This window comes from Chelonoidis abingdonii, chromosome 7 (assembly GCF_003597395.2).
Source record: "Chelonoidis abingdonii isolate Lonesome George chromosome 7, CheloAbing_2.0, whole genome shotgun sequence".
NCBI lineage: Eukaryota > Metazoa > Chordata > Testudines > Testudinidae > Chelonoidis > Chelonoidis abingdonii.
This window is the reverse complement of record NC_133775.1, coordinates 87,007,331-87,019,741: the sequence shown is the minus strand read 5'-3', so window position 1 is coordinate 87,019,741 and position 12,411 is coordinate 87,007,331. Positions and strand designations below refer to the sequence as shown.

At 40.1% G+C, this 12,411-nt stretch overlaps 1 protein-coding gene across 6 annotated transcripts in view; it reads right to left on the bottom strand.

Moving 5' to 3' along the window:
* Window positions 1–12,411, bottom strand: part of GABRB2 (gamma-aminobutyric acid type A receptor subunit beta2) — a 260,387-nt gene that overhangs the window by 210,382 nt on the left and 37,594 nt on the right. The gene's annotated exons all lie outside the window — the stretch shown is intronic.

The following is a 12,411-nucleotide window of genomic DNA, read 5'->3' as shown; positions in this document are numbered from 1 at the left end:
TCTGTGCGGGGGGGCACAGAAATTTGCAGGCCATATGAATTCTGCACCCCCGCATTGGCGCAGAATTCTGTCAGGAGTAACTTTTGCAACCATCACCTACTCAATGACCGTTTTCCTTATCTAGTATGTCCCTTCCACTGCAAGCTTTTTGGGGCAGGGATCATATCTATTGACCATGCACAATAGGTGGGTGTTACGATACCACCATACCTTTCAGATGGGGTATAAAGCTCACACTATAGTAATTAAATATTCCAATCCACTTGTTGCATGCTATCTCTGATATTCCATCAAAATTCTAACAAGATAATTACATCCTAAAGATAATAACAAGATAATTACATCCTACAGCCTACCTAAATTCATTGCACAGTTTCACTGGACTGTGGTACTGCTACTTCCAATCTTAAACTGTTCCATCGTGTTGCTCTTCACAGTTACACAATCAAGCCTCATCATTCCACCATTTCAGTAATGGCTGAAATTACCTTTGTAGCATATCCCTTATCACATAAGGGAGGAAATGTGCCTAATTAACTGATGTCTGTAAAGCACTTTAAGCAACTTTGAGGAAAGGCACTGCAAGAGTTATTATTTGTCAAGTGCCCAAAACACCTCACAGGGGTTATGAAAGACATGGCTTTGCTCTGGAGCATTTACAATATAGTTTCACATACACACATGTATTAAGGAGGTAAAGGGAAAGAAAGACAAGGGTTGGAGTACCGGGACCATAGCTTCCTCCAAATGTATTGCTCAGCAATTTTATTAGATAGAAGTAAAAAATAAGAAAATGTCATCCAAAATGAAGTTAAAACAGCAGTTAACTGAGACGATTATTTTTGTAAAAAAAATTATGATGACAACAGACATGAAAAATACTGGAAAAACAGACAGCATGGACCATAAGTGATTGAACAATTAATTAAAGGACAAGAACATGAGAATAGACATTTCAAATATTCGGAGAAAAAGCTATCTTGAAACTTGGAAATGGTATTACTTGTATTTCCATTCCATAGGATTATAGATGCATTCACACACACACACACACACACACTAGACAGACTAATGTGCAATGTATTTTGATTTAAAATATATGAAGGTAATTAAAACCACAGCATTCAAAAATGGGACATATATAATATAATATGTAACACTTAAAACCACACATATTTGGAGCATAACAAGAGAAGATTTTAATTATCCTAATAAAGCAAGGAAAATCCATTAAATCCATTAAAAATACTTGTACCTAGGAAGTAAGCTGACATTTACCTAAAAGGTAAACACAACAAGGCAAAGTGATAACCTTGCTGACTGGGTTAATTTACTTTCATAGTTCCATAATCACTGGATTTTTCCCTTATTCACCTTACTGTTAACTTTTCATTTAAATAAAAATACATGCAATCATGACGTTTAGCCAATTCCGTTTGCTTTGCGCTGTAGTAGCAAGAACCCAGTAAAGAGAAAAAAACTCCACTCTTTTCCTCAATGTGGAGTATGTCTATATAGTCTATAGTTTTAGGTATAAAGAACTGAATATAACATTCCATGTACAGAGTTTTCTAAAAAACTGTAAGAAAAAACTGTTTACTTAGGGGAAATGTCTTTCAGACATCAAAGGCACGTTAATGCGTATTGTAAGAGTCTCTCAAGAGATGCTGCTACCAAGTGACAAAGCTCATTTATCATACTTTGTGATGCACATTAAACTACATTAACAGAAATTATTTTAGCAAGAGGATCCATCAGATATTTGCATGCTGAAGGCTGTTGAAGCTGAAAATTGTGTTCTCCCAGCAGCTCAAAAGATAAATTAAGCCACATGCACAAAATCAGTAACGTTAAGGCTTTCAGATAATCCCACAGAAGTAAGGCTGACAGACACGCTGTCCTTAGTTTGCACCATTCTGCACTATTTTTTAAAGCAATGGCTTAATAGCAAATTGTTGACTCATACTTAGCTTACACTCTAAATTTTCTTAAATCCTTCACTGCTGGATCTGTTTTCTTGCAGTCATTATGAATGGACACCTCACTGAAATCAATGAAACAGCAGGTCTGTACGGCAGTATGGAAGAGTTAATATTGTATGCTAACAGCAAACCCTTAATGCTCTATTACTCCGCATTTTTTATTTCCATTGCTTCTGTTTATTAGTGAGAGGCTTGGGAAGCACTAGGGGAAAAAGGCAAAAGGAAAAAGAAATGTCTTATGAGCTGAGTGAGCTGTGAACAAATAATAATTAAAAATGACTACTACTTAGCATTTTTCATACCTATCCCCTATTAGAAATATTAATTAACAAAATCTAACAAAAGCCCTGTGAGGTAAGTACTATTATCCCCATTTTATTGGCAGTGAAATGGAACCAGAGAGGTTATGTGACTTATCCAAAGCACCAGGGGAATCCACACAGAGCCAGAGTTAAAGTAGGAAGTTCCTAGTTCCCAGTCACATAGTCAGAGACAAGACCTGTAATCCAATTCTCCATGCCGCCCAGCTCACAGCAGGAATGGCATATAAATATATGACTGCATAATGGAAAAGACAGTGAAAACAATTATATCTATAAAAGCAGCAAAGAGTCCCGTGGCACCTTACAGACTAACAGACGTATTGGAGCATGAGCTTTAGTGGGTGAATACCCACTTCGTCAGATGCGTGACGAAGTGGGTATTCACTCACGAAAGCTCATGCTCCAATACATCTGTTAGTCTATAAGGTGCCACGGGACTCTTTGCTGCTTTTACAGATCCAAACTAACACGGCTACCCCTCTGATACTTAATTATATCTTTGTAAACTCAACATCCCTTTTTGAGACTACAGAAAGAAAGAATCCCAAAATGACAAATGAGGGGGAATTCAATCTTCACTGCTACAACTCAATAGGACTCCTGACAGCAGAAAAGGAAATTATGATTGTTTAATTTATATAGTATTGACGGAATGTACAAGTTTGTGAAAAAAATGTGCCATTTAATATTTTTCTTCAGAAAGGCTTCATTGTGAAAACTACTTGTTAGCTCTTTGCAGTACATTTTTACCTTGCTTCATAATTGTAACTGTTACAGATTGTCAACCCATTATCAAGAGGAAGGTGGATGGTAAGCACTTCCTGAAAATCAGCTACCTCAAATTGGACATTAGTAAGTTGAAGTTACCTTGAAAAATCTGTGCTATAGCATACTACAATTGAACTGTACCTCTCCTTAAAAGAGAACATTTGTTTCCCACCTGAATGAAGTACAAGGGTAAATCTCTTTAAACCCCATTTTTGTCAATTTACATTGTCAACATATGCTATATTTTAGTTGTCTAGAAATGTTAATGCAGATGGCTTCAGGAACCTGACTCGTGATGAGTTATATTTAGAAAACATGAGGGAAACAGCCTGACATAGCAATTCCATTCTGCTGCCAATGACCTTCTTTTGAGACTAAAACAACATGGCAGTTATTCACACCTTAATGAATAAAGATCTCTGTAAATTCCACCTGTGGATCAGTAATCAGTATTAACTTGTGGAGGAGAGATATTGGTAACTGTTGATTCCTATAATTAATACTGTGGGAACAGACTTCTGAAGCCAGCACTATCGCTAAGTAGTCAATAAATACAAATAAGTTTTTTTAGAATTTAGCTTTTTTTGCAAAATGCTGTGTCAAAAGTGTATTTTAATAGAGGTGATCTGGTGACTAGCACCATAGGGCAGTGTCATGCAAAATGCTTGGATAAACTGGCAGCTTTGGGATTCCAGCCTCCAATGGAGTTTTGTCATGCAGCAGAGAAAACAGCCTTGAATATGCTGAGGTTGTTTCTACACAAGCCTACTATTAGATCATTTACATAGCGGTATTGGTTGAAGAATCACAGCAGGCTTTAATGGATTTCTTCAGTAATTAGGATTGGCTAATAGGTTGATGCAATTTAAACCACATCTTTCAATGTTTTTCAACTTTTTAAGAACTATTATTTTTAAAAGTTAAGACAACGGTAAACAATATTTTTGATAGTTAAAGGAAAAAATCAAATATTACCATCACTATGAAGAACATTAATTGTAATGGTTTGGCTTTATCATCTCCATGATTTTTTTCCCATTAGTAGATTCACTGACAAAAGCAAAAGAGACAAAACAGGAACCCTTTAAAAAAAAAAAAACGGGGTGGTTGTTGGAGTTTTTTTGCTTTGTTTGTTTAAACCAGATGTACGGGTAAATGTTTTATCAGCATGAGTTTAAGAAGGATGCATTCGTCATAAGTGGTGATGTTATAACTGTCACTATACTAATCTAACTCAGAAGGGTGTTCTGAGGCTTAATGACACATTACCGTTCATAAACGTCTTTGGGATGTTCAGATAGAAGGCACTATTCTAAGATTTTTTTTTTTTAATATTATCAGTGCTAATCTGCACATCAGTTGATTTTCAAAGGCAAGTTCCCTTATTACCCTGACTCCAACTGTGAAGGCACAGAGAAATACAGAACACATGTACAGCATAATAAACCTGTACAAATGGCCTAGAACAGCTCTAATTTGTTCCAAGTCGTTAGGAATATACGGTCCTATACTTTGTAACTAACCCAAGCAAGAACTATAGCAAGTATAAAAAAGGGGAAGACTCCAACTTTCTACTGTGCCTGTTTCTACTTTGGATTATTTACAAAATACTATATTCTAAACCTACCACTAGTTCAGGAATAAAATTTGTCAGTGATGGACCTAGGACACATAATTTGTGGGGGAAATTCCACATGAAGTAGAACACATGGAAGGAATTATTTTTATTTGCTAGTTTGTTTATTTTTTGAAGCAACAGCTTGAAAATTGCTCAGGGAGTTGGACAGTTACAAACAGAAACAGGGACAAGGGAGGAAGTCATAATTCCCAAATAAATGTAGCTTATTTACTTAGATAATAAGTTACTTTGGAGGCAGAAACCATCTTTTTGTTCTGTGTTTATACAATATCTAACACACAAGGGTCCATGACTGGGGCTTCTAGTCGTTACTGAAATAAAAACAATAATCATCATAGTATCGCAAAGATCCACAATTACAAGATGGATATTATAATCATATCACACACATGTACAGGTGTGAAAAATCTGTGAAGTAGAAAGAACATTTCAAATTAAAGGCAACCCTGGAGGTTTTTAAGAACAGGTTAGACAAACACCTCCCAGGAATGGTCTAGATAGTACTTGGTCTTGCCTCAGCCCTACATTTCTATGGTTTTATGTACATGAAAAGAAATAAATCTCTATTGAAGTTTAGGAATAATTTGTCTATAAATAGTCAAAGATGCTTTAACTCATACAACTATCTACTGACTGAAGTTGCTGAATCAATCAAAAACCCAGTCATGTTTCCTAAAAATAAATGAAAAATTTAAATAGATCTGTTGCTTATTCATACTTACCGCCCTGCACCTTTAAGCAGGGTGTGGGGGGTGTATATTTGGCAGGCTGGCTGAATAAAGGGAACTGTGCTTTATGGCTGGGGGGGGAGATGGAGGGAGATGAAAACTGCTGCAAAAGGGTCTGACATCCCCAGGGAATGAGAGGTTTAAAAGGGGCAGCCCTGTGATTTAAGCCTCAGTTTTTGGTGCTTTCAGGAACAGCAGCAGCACAGCTAGGTATGGGAGCAGAGGCAATTCAGGCAATCGGGCATCGGCATTCGGACGCGTACTGAACGTATGCATGACCTCAGGTGGTAAGTCAGCATTTATTTGTTGTAATCCCATTACAGATGTTGGACAACCAGCCATGCAGACAGTGGTGTGGATCTGCAGTCACAGAATTGTCTTTTGGGCGCAAAGGCATGTGTCCAAGTTGCCTGAGGATTCGCAACAGTGAAGGTGGTGAAGCAGTACTCAGTTGGCGTGCAAAGAGGGACATGTTATGGGATCAACTTATACCACTGCTGTATGCTGTGTAGGCCAGTCAGCGGCCACCAGATATAATTGTGGTGCACCTTGGGGAAAACGATTTGGGAATGCTTAAAGGGGTTGAACTAATGCTCAGAGCAAGGAGAGACTTGAGGCTAATCCTTCAACTTTTTCCTGGAGTTAACATTGTATGGGCAGACATGCTTCACAACAGGGTCTGCTGGGGAGCATGAGGCCCCACCCCTGACTCCCAGGGTGGACAAGGCAAGGAGTTATGTGAATAGGGACATGGGCAACCACAGAAGGGGCAGTAATTCTGTATCCTGGCATAGTATAGCCAAGCTAATGGCTGGTACCTCCTTTTGGCTGATGTCCAGTGCAGTTACTCAGTAGGGAAGGTATATAGTGATAAATGGCTTGGGAAAGGACTTAAAAAGAGGTGTCAGTAAAGGAGCGAACGGGAAGCGGTTAGAGACTCATGATTGGTGCGACAGGGAGGCAACCCCCATTTATTATAGCCCACCTTAATACTCCTATGAGAGGGAGGTGAATAGTAAGGTCCCGGCAGTGGATTTGCTGGAAGGACCTAGATGGAGAAAGAGGAAGAGCTGGTGGATGCCCCTCTGGTAACTATGGAATACAGGGGTTACCTGTACTGCATGCTGTTATATGCCAGGTAGTCCCAGACATCTAATAATGAAGTTGGAACTTGATTAAACCCATGTCAAATGTCTCCTGTTCTTCTTTCGGTATAACCAGTCAATAAATAGCAAACAGCCAACTAAAACCCACATTGAATTCTACTATCAAGAAATGAAGTGAGAAATGAGAGAAAGGACCTGCTGTACTAATAAGTCCATGGTTAACTACAAGCAATTTTCACCAGCACTATTTTATCATGTCAACAGCTTGCAAATGGCCAAATTATCTGCTATTCTGGGGAGGAAAAACAAACTCGATGGTGTTAATTGAGACCAAGCTGAAATTCAAAGAAGACTACTTCAAAGAGTGTTGAAACAGTACCTCTGGTCTAAGGACTACACATCATAAACCTCTTGTGAAATGTTTTGTTTTTTTTGCAGAGGGTAAAATGAGAATAGTTTACATCATTTACAGTTATAATTACCATGGTTTGCATAAGAAAAGGACAGTTACCTTTTTCGTAACTGGTGTTCTTCGATGTGTTCCTCATGTCTATTCCATAATAAGCGAGCATGCTCACCACGTGTACTGGTGACAGAAGTTTTGCTTCTAACAGTACCCATAGGGGAGTACCCCAGTGACCCCTGGAGTGGTGCCTCCATGTAGCACTATAAGGGGCGCTGCACGCTCCCCCTACCCTCAATTCCTTCTTGCCAGACAACACTGACAGAGGGGAAGGAGGGCGGGATGTGGAATAGACATGAGCAACACATCTCAAAGAACACCAGTTAGGGAAAAGGTAACTGTCTTTTCTGCTTTGAGTGATTGCTCATGTGTATTCCACAACAGCCGATTCCAAGCTCTCTCTCTTGGAGGTGGGTAGGAGTTCACAAATTCTTGGGACGGAGCACACCTCTGCTGAACCCAGCGTACTCCCTGGTCTGGGAGACGATCGCATAGTGTGAGGTGAATGTGTTAACAGACCATGTGGCAGCCCTACAAATGTCCTGAATGGGGACATGGGCCAAAAAGGCAGCCGACGAGGCTTGGACCCAAGTTGAGCATGCCTTCACAATTGGTGGCAGAAGGATTCCCGCCAGCTTATAACAGGTACAGATGCACGAGGTGATCCGGTTGGAGAGCCACTGAGTGGAGATCGGACGACCTTTCATGTGCTCAGCTGAGGCAACGAACAGCTGCAAGGACTTTCTGAACAGCTTAGTCTGTTCCACGTAGAAGGTCAGAGTCCACCTCACATCCAGCGTGTGGAAGCGGCACTCCTCACTGGACGCATGGGGCTTGGGGCAGAAGACCGGCAGAAAAATGTCCTGACCCACGTGATAGGCAGAGACCACCTTCGAGAGGAACAAGGGGTGTGGGCGGAACTGGACCTTATCCTTATGAAACACCATGTATGGGGGCTCGGAGGTCAGGGCCCTGAGCTCCGAAACCCGCCTAGCCGACGTGATCGCAACGAGAAAGGCGACCTTCCACAAGAAGTGTGACCAGGAACACATGGCTAGCAGCTCAAACAGGGGCCCCATGTGATCGGACAACATCAAGTTTAGGTCCCACTGTGGTACTGGGGGCCTAACAAATGGGAAGAGAAGATCCAAACCTTTAAGGAATCGGCTAGTCATAGCATGGGAGAATACTGTGTGGCCCTGCACCGGCGGATGAAAGGCCAATATGGCCACCAGATGCACCTTGACTCACGAGGGCACCAGGCCCTGGGCTCTAAGGTGAAGGAGGTAGTCCAGGATAAGCTGGATCTTTTCCCACCGGGGAAAAGCCTTGCTCATCTGCCCATCGGGAAAACAGTGCGGACAGTCTGCGTGCGAATTGCTAAGTGACATACATCACTTACAACTGTTGCATGATTTAAAACACAGGGCACGGGGCATGCCCCGGCCAGGGCGCTCTAGCTAAACTAAACAACTAACTAACTACAGTACCATATACCGAACAAGCAAGCAGTTTTGGGGATGAGCTACAGCAAAGCTGGAGCAGAGCAATTCTGAAGCACTTTCACTGGCGGCAAGAAGGAAGTGAGGATGGGGGGAGCGCATAGCACCCCTTATATCGCTCTATGGAGGAGCCACTCCCAGGGGTCGCTGGGGCACTCCCCTATAGGTACTGCTAGGGGGAAAACTTCCGGTACTGGTACACATGGCAAGCACGCACACCTATTGTTGAATAGACATGAGCAATCACTCGAAGAAGAACTTGCATTAATTAATCCTGTGGCATAGATTTAGAAATAGAACTCAGTATGATATCAGCCCCCTGCTCTCACTACTCAACAAATTGTGACTTCAGAACTAGTTTTCTGACCTAACTATGATTACAATGATTATGTAAGAACATTAACAGTGACATTAGACAGAATAAAAGTATTTATCAGTGACCGAACCCTCATGTATCAGGGCATAAAGCCAATATAGTCACTCAGGGTAAAGACGAAACTTCCTCTATTGCGTAGCTTATTCCATAATTTTCTATTCTTGCACCTTCTCCTTAAGGATCCGGTGCCAATATCCAAGACAGTATATAGCGGACTAGATAAACCACTGATTTCATGTGGTGTGTCAACAACTAAGTTCCTATATGTTTAAGTGTAATAATTTCCAGGAAGATGGACTTTCTAAAAATAAGATCAACCATATGCAAAAACAGTCACCTATTAAAGTCAATGTCTATTCAGAGTATTTCTGAAACGAATCCTCACTTAAAATCAGGCACTGTGCATTTTAAACATATTAGTTACTTTACTTAATATTTGCTGCTCACATATGATTCAGCTTTGATCTGCTAAACTGAAGGACAAAAAAGATTCTTTCCTCTCTCCAGATTTTTATTTCTGTATTATAAACAAAATGTTTCTTTTGCAGAATTTAAAAAGTGACACTAAGATGGCACAGCAAAGTGGTGTGGATCAAAATGAGTGGGAAACTGATTAGAAGCACAATAATCTCCTTGGATGTTCACAGAACAGCTGAAGTGACACGGAAAATTTGAAAAAATATTCTCTATAGAAATAATCCTGTGTACATATCATATAACTGTATTTCTCTTCTTTTCTTCCATCACTGAGAATATTTGCATGAAAACGGGATTTCCTTCTCTGTTCATCTGCTCCTACTACTTACAACTCACTTCTCAACTGAATCCTTGGCTTGTGACAGCACCATTAGTTACAATGGAAAAGACTGGGATATTGCCAAGAACCCAAGCCCACAACCCTCATAGGACCCAGTTCAGCAAAGCATTAAGCTCCTGCTTAAAGTTAAACATTGGCTTAACTCCCACTGACTTCACTGAGACTTAAGCACCATGTTTTCAATTAAGCATGCACTTACCTGCTTTGTTGAATCAGTCTGATTTGTTTGTGTGTCATTCAAAGTGAACAAGATGTCATAAACAGATTGTTACGGGTTAATGTCTCTTTTACCTGGAAAGGGTTAACAAACACCTGACCAGAGGACCAATCAGGAAACAACATTCTTTAAAATCTCAAGGGAGGGAAGCCTTTGTTTGTAGTTTGGGTTGTTTGCTTTGTGCTCTCCTAGGTCTGAGAGAGACCAGACATTACTACAGGCTCTCTAATTTCTGTTCAAATAGTAAGTAGGAACAGGCGATTTTAGTATTTTTAATTGTTTTACTCTATTTGCAATTGTGGATCTGGCTGGTTAACCTTTATATGTGTAGTTGCTGGGAATATTTTGATTTGTATTGGTACTGGGAGAAAGTTTCTTTCTGTGTCTATAAGATAGGACCTTGTAATATTTACATCTTGAAGTTACAGAGATAATTCTGTACTTTTTCCTTTCCTTTATTAAAAGATTTCTTTTTAGAGAACCTGATTGATTTTTTTCTGTTTCCCTGTTTTATCCCAGGGGATTGGGATATCTCACCAGGACTGGTGGGGAGGGAGATGGGAGGGGAGAGATAGAATCTCTCTCCGTTTTCCTTGAGCTGTTTGCCTCTTTGTGGAAGGGAAGGGACATGCTTCTCTGTATTGTGATTTAAAGAGTTTAGATCAGTCGTCTCTCAGGATAACCCAGGGAGGGAGAGTCTGGGAGGGAAGAAGGGGAAATGGTTTATTTCTCCTTGTTTTAAGAACCCAAGGGATTTGGGTTCTTGGGGTCCCCAGGGAAGGTTGGGGAGATCAGAGTGCCCCAAAACACTATATTTTTGGGTGGTGGCAGTGCTATCAGATCTAAGCTGGTAATTAAGCTTAGAGGAATTCATGCAGGTACCCAAATTTTGGACGCTAAGGTTCAGATTTGGGAATTATACCTTATAACACAAGGATTGCAGAATCAGGCCTGAAGAGAAATCAGTGAATTCATGTGAGGAGACTAAAAGAAATAACAAATCTTGTTTCTAGAGAAATAAGGTGGGTGAGGTAGTATCTTTTATTGGAACAACTGCTGTTGGTGAGAGAAGCTTGTGAGCCACAGAGCTCTTAGCTCTCATCCACCTCGTCTCTCTAGTATCCTGGGACCGACATGGCTACAACTACACTGCCTACTTTCTTGTTTCTACACATTCTTAGTAATGAACAAGACAAGAGACAAAAAAAATGTATTAATTATAAATAGGTTTGTTTTTAAACCAAAGGCTTTCCAAGTTTTATGCCTTAACAGCTCTTCAAGACAAAACAGGCCACATTTTATAAACTGCCAGTGGTTGCACATAATTTGTGTGCACAACCACTTGTCTATTTGTGCAACGAAACAGTTACATAGTAAACAAATATGGCAGTAAGTACCACAATTACCCAGCATACACATGGAAATAACCATGCACAAATGAGGGAGGTGCACACCCTAATTCTACATGTACTTAAACTAGAGGCTGTATTGAAAATCTGGGACAGTAACCAATCCTGGTGTTAGCAACAGTGGAAAATCTTAGAAAAATTGTGTGCGTGCACAAAACTTGTGATTTAAAAAATAAAAATAAACTGAAAATGACAATTTCATTTTAATATTTTATTAATAAAAATTTGATGCAATTCACCACCAGCTATGGCAAATTATTTTAGAAAAAATATGACTGTAAAGTTATCTAATTTTTCTTTTAACAAAAAACCATAAACAGTTCAAGCAGTAAAGAGTTCTGTGGCACGATATAGACTAACAAACGTATGGAAGCATGAGCTTTCACGGGTGAATACCCACTTCACTGGATGCATGCTCCAATATGTTTGTTAGTCCATACGGTGTCACAGAACTCTTTGCCGCTTTTACAGAGCCAGACTAATACAGCTACCCCTCTGATAATAAACAGTTCGGTGATCCTAATGATGCTGTATACCACAGACAGAGGCTGAATAGCAAGAAAATTATGTAAGTAATTAATTAAGTACATTTCATTGTACGCTAACCAGAAAAAAAGGACCTGATTCAAGAAAGCACTGGAACATGCTTAAATCCATTCTTATTCCAGAAAGCAAAATTAGTAATTCATTAAGGGTAAAGTATAGCCCTGTACCAAAGACCAGCTCTCCAGGTACAAGAACAATTTAAGTTCCACTTATACTAGTTTAAGGGCTTAAATAGGACTTATGCCGTGCCTTGATCAGGCTTTGTGGAGACTCTAAGAATTACAGTATGCACCAGACTGATTTCACACAAGTCCATTTTGGATCACTATTAAACTATTTCTGTACCTGTATGACATTCACAAACGGAAACAGAAAAAGACGGTTACTCACCTTTGTAACTGTTGTTCTTCGAGATGTGTTGCTCATATTCATTCCAAGTAGGTGTGCGCGCGCCGCGTGCACGTTCGTCGGAAGAATTTTCCCCTAGCAACACCCGGCAGCAGGTCGGCCAGGCGCCCCCTGGCCGTGGCGCCTT